Genomic DNA, 10470 nt, shown 5'->3' on the forward strand with positions numbered 1-10470 from the left:
CCTCACGAGACGGTTGTTATATTGCCTATGAGGGCAGTGAAGTACTTTGTCAGATGTATGAAATACTCGTAACACCTAATGTGAACAGGCAAAGTGTTAATAATTTCTATTACACTGGAGTTGACATTAGTAATGATATTATGTTTGATCGGTATGACAATGATGAGAGTGAGGAAGACTATGAAGGTGCTGGAAGCATGTATACATTTTAAATTTATATTGTATGAAATTGTTGTGGTCATAAAATATTAGCATCCGTTTAAAACTTTAAATTATCTGGAAGGGCAAAGATCTTATATTTGAATTAAAGATAAAATAAAAGGAAAGATCTAAAAGCATTATTAGACATAACAGATTTCCTTTTAGTTCTAACCCCGAGTTGCATTAAAACTCCTTAACTGTGATGTAAAGCATTTAGTTACTATTAATTTATTATTGTAAAAAAAAAAAACAAATTAAATTATTGATTATTTATTTTTTGTGTAATTTTATTTATTGAGGGTATGATATGTATTTGCTACCCTATGTTTTTTTTGTCTGTATCAGATTTTATCAGTATTAAATAAGGTTTAATAATTATCTGAATTTTTATTTTAATCCTTAATCATATGTATATAACTTGGTGCTAGGGCTTTGTGCAAGTAGTAATACTTGGTATTGTTGTGTTCCGGTTTGAAGGTTGAGTGAGCCAGTGAACTGTCACATGGAATAGTTAATATTTGTTAAAGTACCATTGTCTATGGCAGTGACCACTTATATACCATCAGAAGGCCCAGTTGCTTATCTGCCTACATATGTCGTATATATTATACATAGGTACCTTCATGACCATGTATATGGTCACGATGATATATCATTATTTTTAAGATTTAATTAATTATTAGGTATAAAAAAGGTAAAGTTGTATTGTGCGGTACAAACCCAGGCAAGCACCGCTGGATTTTCATGTGCTTAATTTGTGTTTATAATTCTAAAAAACTTTCATATTCTGAATGTGCCTTTGTTTTAATGTTTAGTTTGAGCAGATACCTACTTCTGGAAAGTTCTATTCTTTAAAAAATATATATCTATTTTATCCTGCATAAATTTACCACTGCTGGGCTAAGACCTCCTAGGCCTTTGAGGTTTTGAGCATATTCCACCACGCTGCTCCAGTGCGGGTTGGTGAATACACATGTGTTGATGTTTTCCTTCACCGTCGAGAACGATTATCTCGTTCTCGACGAATAAATAGAACTTTCCAGAAGTAGGTATCTGCTCAAACTAAACATTAAAACAAAGGCACATTCAGAATATGAAAGTTTTTTAGTTATTTTTGGTCTTACGACTTTACTTAAAAACAGTTAATAGATGTTTAGTTAAGTATTTATTTATCTCTTTCTTTATCATTATCTTGACATTTAAACAAAGAAATACATAAAATTGAGAAAATTTAAGATAAAAAAGTCTACTACACTGATGGTCATTGCATTAACCCTATTCCAGGTAGTAAGCTGGCCCAACGTGTATTAAGGTTTTAGATCGAATACTTGATAATATTTTCCGAACGCAGCCATAGACCATTCCCTTTCCGTTTCCGTAATTGATATTTAAATCAACATGCAACCATGACATTGACAAAAGCAGAACGCATAGTCGTAAAATATTTTGTAAACATTGCTTATTATTATTGAGTATTTTATTTGTATGTCGTTCGCTCTAATTCTGAAAGAACTAGCTTATTTATATTTGCTAATTTTGCGGCTGCGCAGTGCGCCGCACTAGCGCAGCAGCGGATAAACTCGTAGTAACAAAAATAATAATGGGTGATCTTACAGGTAAATATTAGTGAATTTTATTACTACATATTAAATTTTGTTGCATATTTTTATTACTTAAATATTATAAATTTCATAATTTATTAAGGAATGCAATAAATAATAATTAGCACAACAATTAAACTGCAACCTAATTAAAAACAAATTTCTAAATATTTGAAATTGAATACTCAGCTGCCCGCCCTGTATTCGTGCTGGTAAATAAAGATTATATCCCGTGCTATTTTTTTAAACAATGGGTAAAGATTTTTTTTTTAATTATACGATGTACGATGTGCAAATGCATCGTGCGACACGACCGGCGTGTTTTTTTAGTCTCGAAATATTTCTTAAATTCTTTGTTAATTACAAAGGCAATACTTATCTAAGTGTGTATCTGTAAAATTACTATGTTATGTATTTTGAGAAGGATTACAAGGATACTTTGTGGCAATTTAATTAAATTAAGTTTGTCGTAATGATTTTTTCTATTCTCTTATCATAGACAATTGAATATAGACTGTGTTGATATGAGTTTATAGAAATCTATGATTCTGAACTCAACATATTATATTCTAGACATCTGTCTAGAATATAATGTGTTCTTACGTTTGTTCTGTCTATCTAGACAGTTGCTAAACTTTCAAAAGTAAAAAGCAGCAAATACGACGATGTGCCCCACTCTTTTTCCCATTTGCGTCAATGAAAGTGTACAATAAAGCTCTACGTACAGACCAAGGATGTAGCGAATATGTTACAGGGATACGGATATATAAATTATATTTTACCGATTTAGTATACGGTTATATACGAAATTATTTCAGATTATCCGATTTGCCTTTATCTGTATTACTCTATTATTAAGTATTAGATATTATTATAGAAAAACCATATAGCCGTAAAAAACAATGAGTTGGGAGTAGATGAACAAAATTATAATAAAAAATTTTAGTATTCGATTACGGTTTTGGATAGATTTTTATTTCGTATATTATATGGTTTCGGTTACGGTGACAGAGCTCCATAACATCCCGGATACAGTGTAGTTACGTGGACATACGCACACTGAATTAAATCACCAATATAATCATAGTACACCGGAAACATGCTCTACATTAAATAACGATGATTTTTTTGTGTAATATTTATCATAAATACAAATACTTTTTACTTACAATTAAAAACTCTCAAGAAGGCTTGTACAAAATATATTTTGTTGTCTTGATGGCATCATGTTTTAGCAAGCAAGTGGTCACCAACGCCTATAGACAATGTAAACGCGCTGTACGAAATATTATTCATTTCTTACATAGCCAATGCGCCACCAACTTTGGGAAATAAAGTGTTATCCCTTGTTCCTGTAGTTAACCTAGCTCACTCATCCTTCAAACCGGAACACAACAATATTGAGTACTGCTGTTTGGCGGTAGAATATCTGATGAGTGGGTAGGTACCTACCCAGACAGGCTCGCACAAAACTCTACCACCAAGTAATAAATACATTTCTCTTCACTCCCAAACATAAAATAACTATGTTTTACAGATCTTTTCACATCACAAAGGCACCAGAATTTATTTTATAAAATAACAAATGGTGGTCTAACCTTCTACATTAAAGGTTCGGAAAATGCTTCTATTGGGCTGGCTCGAACACCGAGGGCAAACGGTTGTATTTACTGGGTAAGATTTTATACCAGAAATCATTATACTTAGTTACCTTTTTATTTTATTTTTTAACGTTTTCAATAGTTTCTTTTTCCGAAACCAAATTTAACTTTGTTTTGTTATTAATAACGAAATGCGTAGGCTTCATGAAGAAAAGTATTATTCTGGTTTATGACACACTCAATGTCATATTTTTTTTAGGTTTCAGTTCGTTGACAATATGTTGGTGTATCTTACTTAAGCGTTTTCGTCTTTCAAAACAGTGATCATGTTATAATATAATCTTCACCGATTCATATCATGTAAATATTAATAAAAAAAAATAAGGAAGAAACAAATATTACTCTCATGAAGCCAGTAATGATTTTATTAACAGACATTTGAAACTATTTCACAGTCGATGGTCTTATCGTTGGTAAAGTTAGCAATCTTGGCAAAGTAAAGTTTCTTTAGGTGGGTTATTCGTTGGTGGAGGAGGCTCAATAAAATCGAAACGTAACGTAAACGTAACGAATGTAGTGTTTGCAATAATACATCACAAGAATAACTTACACCAATGACAGTGAAGTCACGGTGGGGGAAACTGTTGCGTAGAGCACAAGCGGTGACTAATAAATATATTTACTACAACCCAAAAATGACGATCCATAATAGAGATGATACTCATAATGATTATGAGTTGACTGATATCGTATCAACCAGCTCTTTTCAGTAAAATAACAGGCACACAACAACAAATAACTCGTAAAGATAAATGAACCAGAGAAGATTATTAAAATTACAATCCTGAAATTTCGATTGCGATAATGACTGAAAATAAAAACATGCACAAAAATCTACTACATCAAGATAATAGAGAGATACATCAAAGTCACGGAAAACACGGCCTTGGAGTTTAAATTATTATATAATTATTATGAAATTGATCATAATGAGATGTGACGTTTTGGACGATGGAGATGGAATATGAAATCGACTGGAAATGACGACGAGACACACACGATCCCCTAGCGATAGAAAGATATATAGCGCTATATTGTTACTTATGATTTGTTACTGTATTATTCATAAGATTTATGACGATTATTTTGTTAATCAGAATAAAAATGAGTTAAATGTGAAGGTAAAATTTTGAAAAATGAATCACGATTATAATTTAAGTATTATTCATCGTATTATATTCACTTTTATACTTTTATTATACATGGACATAATTTGTTTAAATTTTAATCCCTTTTGGTTATGTATTAAAGTGTATTATAAAGTGTCATTCAAAATGTACGTAATTTAGATGTCACTCGTGGATCTAGAGAGTGGAATTTGAATTACTCAGTAGTGAAACGGTATTGTGAGTGATAGTTCAATGGGGTGATATTTTCGAATTATTTTATTAATTAAATTTATCGAATCCTTATATCATACATTTTGGGAAACATATTTTCTGATGAAGACCCATATTATGAAATATTTCCTTTAGTTTGATGTGCCATTTGTCCAAGATGTTTCCACTGCTTTATTAGAATTAGCTAACTGCCAATAAAAATAACACTAAATATTTCAGGTTTTAATTGGATGTAAGAACAGCTGCTTCATAGTGAATAAAGAACTTCGTTACAAATACCGAGTTACCCCATATATATTATCAAAATTAGAATTCCGAAAGTTCTGGATCTCATGGAATGATGGGTATGTCAAGTTAGGCCGAGGCGATGATGAGCATCCAATTTTTTCACTAAAAAACTCGGTGCAAGATTTACATTATGTAAAATTTTCTGTGTTAGGCCAGACTAATGTTTTATACTGGAAGGTTTTTTGTAAGTATATAATTATTTTTAAAGTTCAAGTGCAATCTATTTTATTCCCTACGCGCAACTGAGTCATCTGATGATAAATCCTCACCACCTCCCATGGGTCAGCACTATGAAATATTAACCATTACTTACGTCATCACGAATACTCCACCAACCTTGAGAACTAAGATGTTACGTCCCTTGTACCTGCAATAACACTGACTCATTCTCTTTTTTTTTTAGGTAAATGACTGGGCAATTTATTTAATGTTTGTTTTACTATCCCTAAAATTACATAAGACCTGATACTTTTAATTTTATTTATATTAGTATATAAAGTCGAAGATTTCGTTCGAAGACGCTAATGCTTAACGAAACGAACGTCTCTTTAAACAGAACGTCTATCATCACGGTACAATCATAAATACTAGAATTTGCCTCTAGGTGAAACCTAGATGTTGATGATAAATATAATAAAAATAAGTTAAATGCTAGATTAATATAAATCAAAGCTCTAGCTGAATATAGACCAGTGGTATAAAGAAAACAATACTGCCGCCTTTAATTCATTTTATGTATATTTATGTTTTTCAGGGTTTGGGTTTTGAAATTTCAGGGTTTATTTCGTTAACAGGATTAATATATAATTTCGTATATCTCCTTGTACTCTATATACGTATTAATTACTGACAGGGTATCGTATGGGACACAAAAACCACTCATACATAGCCTTCTGGCGTACTGTCAATGATATAGAAAGAATTAAAGACATCAATATGATCCTATAGACAATGATTACTTTTTAAGAAGTTAGATATATTATTGCCTTATAGAGAGAAATCAGGCTAACCCATGGCTTTATGGGCTTATTTTATGATATAGGTAGGCAGACGATCAAATGAGCCACCTGATGTGAAGTGGTCTGTGCCTGCAGTCCCCTGCGGTCCCTTGTGCCTGCAGTTACACTGGCTCACTCACCCTTCAAACCGGAATACAATAATACTGGGTACTGCTGTTTAGCGGTAGAATATCTGATGAGTGGATCGTACCCAGACTATGCATTTCGCGTCATAATAATGTAATCTTGTCAAGGCCTTAATCTGCCAACTGGTACTCGATAACTTATTAACCCGTCCAAGAATTTCTTGATCCACAGCCTTATAAAGTTAAATAAACTAAACCAGTATAATTTAGTATTATAAACGCTTATTATACCGGATAATAATTCAAATATTTCATGTTCATCTCAGTTGTCAGGCAAATTTTAGTGTTTTATTTATAATTTTAGTACCTCCTCAGTCACTAATTGCCTCTTTAAGGCAGCCTGCGTTAAAGAAAGTGCAAGGCGGAAAACCACGTTGGGTCCTAATGAATAAAGAATTGCCCGAAGATTCGATTATTGGTGGATATGAAAACGAAACATTATATATAATGAGAGCATTTCACGAAAACGATCTAACTCCTGGCAAATTTATGCCGTCAATGGGAAAGGGCTACGTAGCCTGGGGAGGAAGAATGCACGAGAAATGCATGTTTGAAGTAAGACCATATTCGCCAATAGTTGCATTTACTATAACAGTCATATTTTCAAACATTTCTCAAAAATATTTATATTTTATCTTTACAGATTCTTTGTGGATATGATTGCGTTTGGATTCCAGTCATTAATGATAAAATACCAATACAAGCAATTGAAGCTGGTTATACAGAAGCGGGACATGAGACTATGTATATTGGTCGTGCTTTATGTGACGGAAATCTTATTCCAGGGAAAATTAGACCATCGCACAGTGTTTGTTATATTCCGTACAATGGAATCGAAATAGCTAAAACAGTATATGAGATATTAATTTATCCCTTTAAAAAGAAAGAATGCGCAAACAGTTTTTATATATCAGAATTGCGTGTTGTTTAAGTTTTGATTCATTTCGCATATGTTTTTTTTATAATTACATTGAATTGTAATGTATTAAAAAAATATCAATTATCTGATACTATTGTTGAACTGTAACATAATAATATTAATGTTGACTCCTAAACAATCAAATAAATGGATTTGAAAATATAGTCTTGTGTTTGACTTAGTAAATCACATCGTCAATGACCCTTTTATTAGTCTAAGAATATTTCCTGGTGTTTATCGCCCCCTACCTAGAATTTTATTATTCTTATGGCACAATATCTCTCCAATAATATACGTTTTATTATAAATAGTAATGACAGGTAATTGATGTAGCATAAAATCAATTTGTGCGAGTCAATGTGCAAAATTATTAAAATTGCAAATTAGTTTCCACCGCACGCAGTTAATATTCTTATTGGAAAAGAGCACTAACTTGTGCTGTTTATCAATATTAATGAAGACATTTTTATTTATAAGCAATATAAAGAGATTAGATAGTCATATTCTGAAGTAATTTATCAAGATTTTAAAAACAAAACGACGTGAAAAGTCATGATTTTCAACGTTATTTTAGTCCGTTGACGGCGACATGCCGAGATTCCACCAGATCAACCAGTCAAGGCCTTTTAGCCTTTGACTGGTTTCTATAAGATGAGACATAAAATCGATCAGCCTTAGTTATCGGAGATGAGTGTTCGGAAGAAACAGCATATCTGTGCAGTCTCATCGTCCAAAGGAAATTAATTGAAACAAAGCTTTTTACGGCTCGTCAATTCTAGCTTCTTCAGTAAATCTACAGAATTTAGGAAATTTTTGCCTTTGCCTCTTTTCTGTAAAATATTTTTACTTGCTACTGCTATAATTGTGGTAGAGTTTTTTGCAAGGCCGCCTAGGTAAGATCTACCCACTCATAATATATTCTACCGCCAATCAACATTACTGACTAATGTTATGTAAGGTTTACCTTATTAAGGGTAACCTTTTTTTTGTTTTACGAGGTGGAAATGCATTTACGCATGCAGCCCGGTTTAGGGACCGGGACGGGTATGTGGGACTCAACCGGGATTTAATGCCCCGTGCCAGGGCACGCTGATGCTAATGCTCTGTCCTTCCCACTAAAACCATCCTCGGGTTTCCATGCCGCCGAGTGGTGAGGCCCCGGGATCGCCAAGGGCATGCAACCGCGACCCCACCAGTGGCAGCCGCCGTAAGGCGGCTGAATATTCATGGAAAGCGCGCCTAGTACGCGCCTTCTCCCTCCACGTGGGAATGTGGCGAACTCCCCCGAGTCCGCCACTGGAGGCTGGGTGTCAACGAAGCTGACGCCCTGCGGCGGATAAGATGGTAGGCGCCCCCGCTGACCGCCGGTGTAAAACACCTGGGAGGCTCGAGTAGCGAGCCCTCCCACTCCTTCCTAGCCAACGAGGCCACTCGCATGGTCCGTCCTGACGCCGAACAGGGGCGTACCAGGAGCAGCCCCGCGGCATCCCTCCCGCCAGTCTTAGCCGTGGCCGACGAGCAAGCTCAAGCCGGCCCCGTTGCCCAGACTACATCACGAGGAGTTGACTGACATGTATCCCTTATAAAGGGTAGCCTAAGGTAAGCACAAGGGACATAACATTTTAGCTCCCAAGGTGGTGGCACATTGGCGATGTAAGGAATGGTTAATATTTCTTACAGCGCTAATATTTCTGGGCTTGGGCGACTACTTACCACCAGGTGGTGGTAAATTAATATATTCATTATTTTTAATAAATTAGTTCAATTTTGGTTTAATAAATGATGATGATGTCATCCAGAGGCAGCAACTTTTACACAAGTTTATACGCAAACACAGCTATGCTCCTCCTCCCAATCTCATAATCCGATGGGAAGGCAATTCCGACAGGACTGGAATACATTCATGCGTAGGACCAATAGACATGCTTTTCAAAACCCGGAAGGTACACACTTTCAAACTCCGGGCTACTACTGAGAATGTTTCCTAAGAAAGCCCCGATCACCTTATATGGGCCCGTCCAGAGGTTAGAATTCGGCAGCTCGGGATCTTCGGTCTTATATCTAGTCACGAGACCAACAAGGCGGTCAAATTTAATAAAATTGTAATAAAATTCGGATTTTAATAAAATAAATTGCTGTATGTTTGTAAATATATTAAAGACTTTTAAAAAAGGTGACGTACATTTTAGTACTAGGGAGAAACGTAATATATCACGTTGGGTGGTATGTTTTATGTATCATATCTAAGCTGTGTATCAAATGGCTGAACTTTAAATAAACATACCTTCGTACACTGTAAGATGCTGATTTTAGGAAACCAGGCAACACTTGGGTGGCACACAGGGTTTTATAATAGTTGTTACATTGCATTTAATATGTTTACATTTATCGTCCTACGTTTTATTCGTTGGAACAAAAGAGTTGACATTTGGAAAAACGAAAGAGTATATACACTACGTTATAGGAAAAGCATTAAATAATGTACGGAATGTTTTGTTACCATTTGAATATAATTTGAACCGAAACTCAAAAATACTATAGCTAATATAAGACAAAACCTCACCCACCGAGCCAACCAATTAGAAGATAGTTGACGCAGCATGCGAGGGGATGATCCTAAACAAATTACTTTTTCGTTTCGTTTTAAGAAAAGGTATATAAACTGCACAACTGGCAGACCTGAAATTTGAATTGAGCGATTAATTTTACATTGTGAAAGACCACACAAAAATGGTCAGTAAGTATCTTTTACAGCGGTTTGACTTGCTTATGTTTGTTTCTTGGAGGTATATTTCCTTTACTTACAAAAACATTGACTAAACAGGCTTCTAAACCGTAGGTACACCACAGGCAGACTATTTGTAAAATTGAAAATATTGACGGTTGCGCTCTCCGTTTAAAATTTATCAGTGGAAATAATTGTTAGATAAGCAATCAGAGAGCGATATCCAAAATAATGCAATTTTTCGATTTCTTTGTCTTTATTCTAAGTCTGTACACCTCAAATTCAAAGGTCATCTTTTTGTTTTCAAGTTTTGAAGACAAACATGAGCAAGTCTTTACGTCAGCTCTTTACGTACTTTTTGTATAAATTTTAGGCTTATTTCAGATATCTACCTATTTACCGGCCGGCCTTATATTTTAGGAATACGTCGACGAAAACCGTATCAATCTTAAACAAAGTCTCGAACTGGAGCCGGGTAAACCGAGTCAAATGCAACCTCAAAACGACAAGTTTGAAGTTCACCGCTAAATATCACCATTTGTCGTATCTACACACTTTGAGAACATTCCCAAAGCTGCCAAAGTTCGGATA

Source organism: Vanessa atalanta, chromosome 1 (assembly GCF_905147765.1).
Source record: "Vanessa atalanta chromosome 1, ilVanAtal1.2, whole genome shotgun sequence".
In the NCBI taxonomy this organism is placed as follows: domain Eukaryota; kingdom Metazoa; phylum Arthropoda; class Insecta; order Lepidoptera; family Nymphalidae; genus Vanessa; species Vanessa atalanta.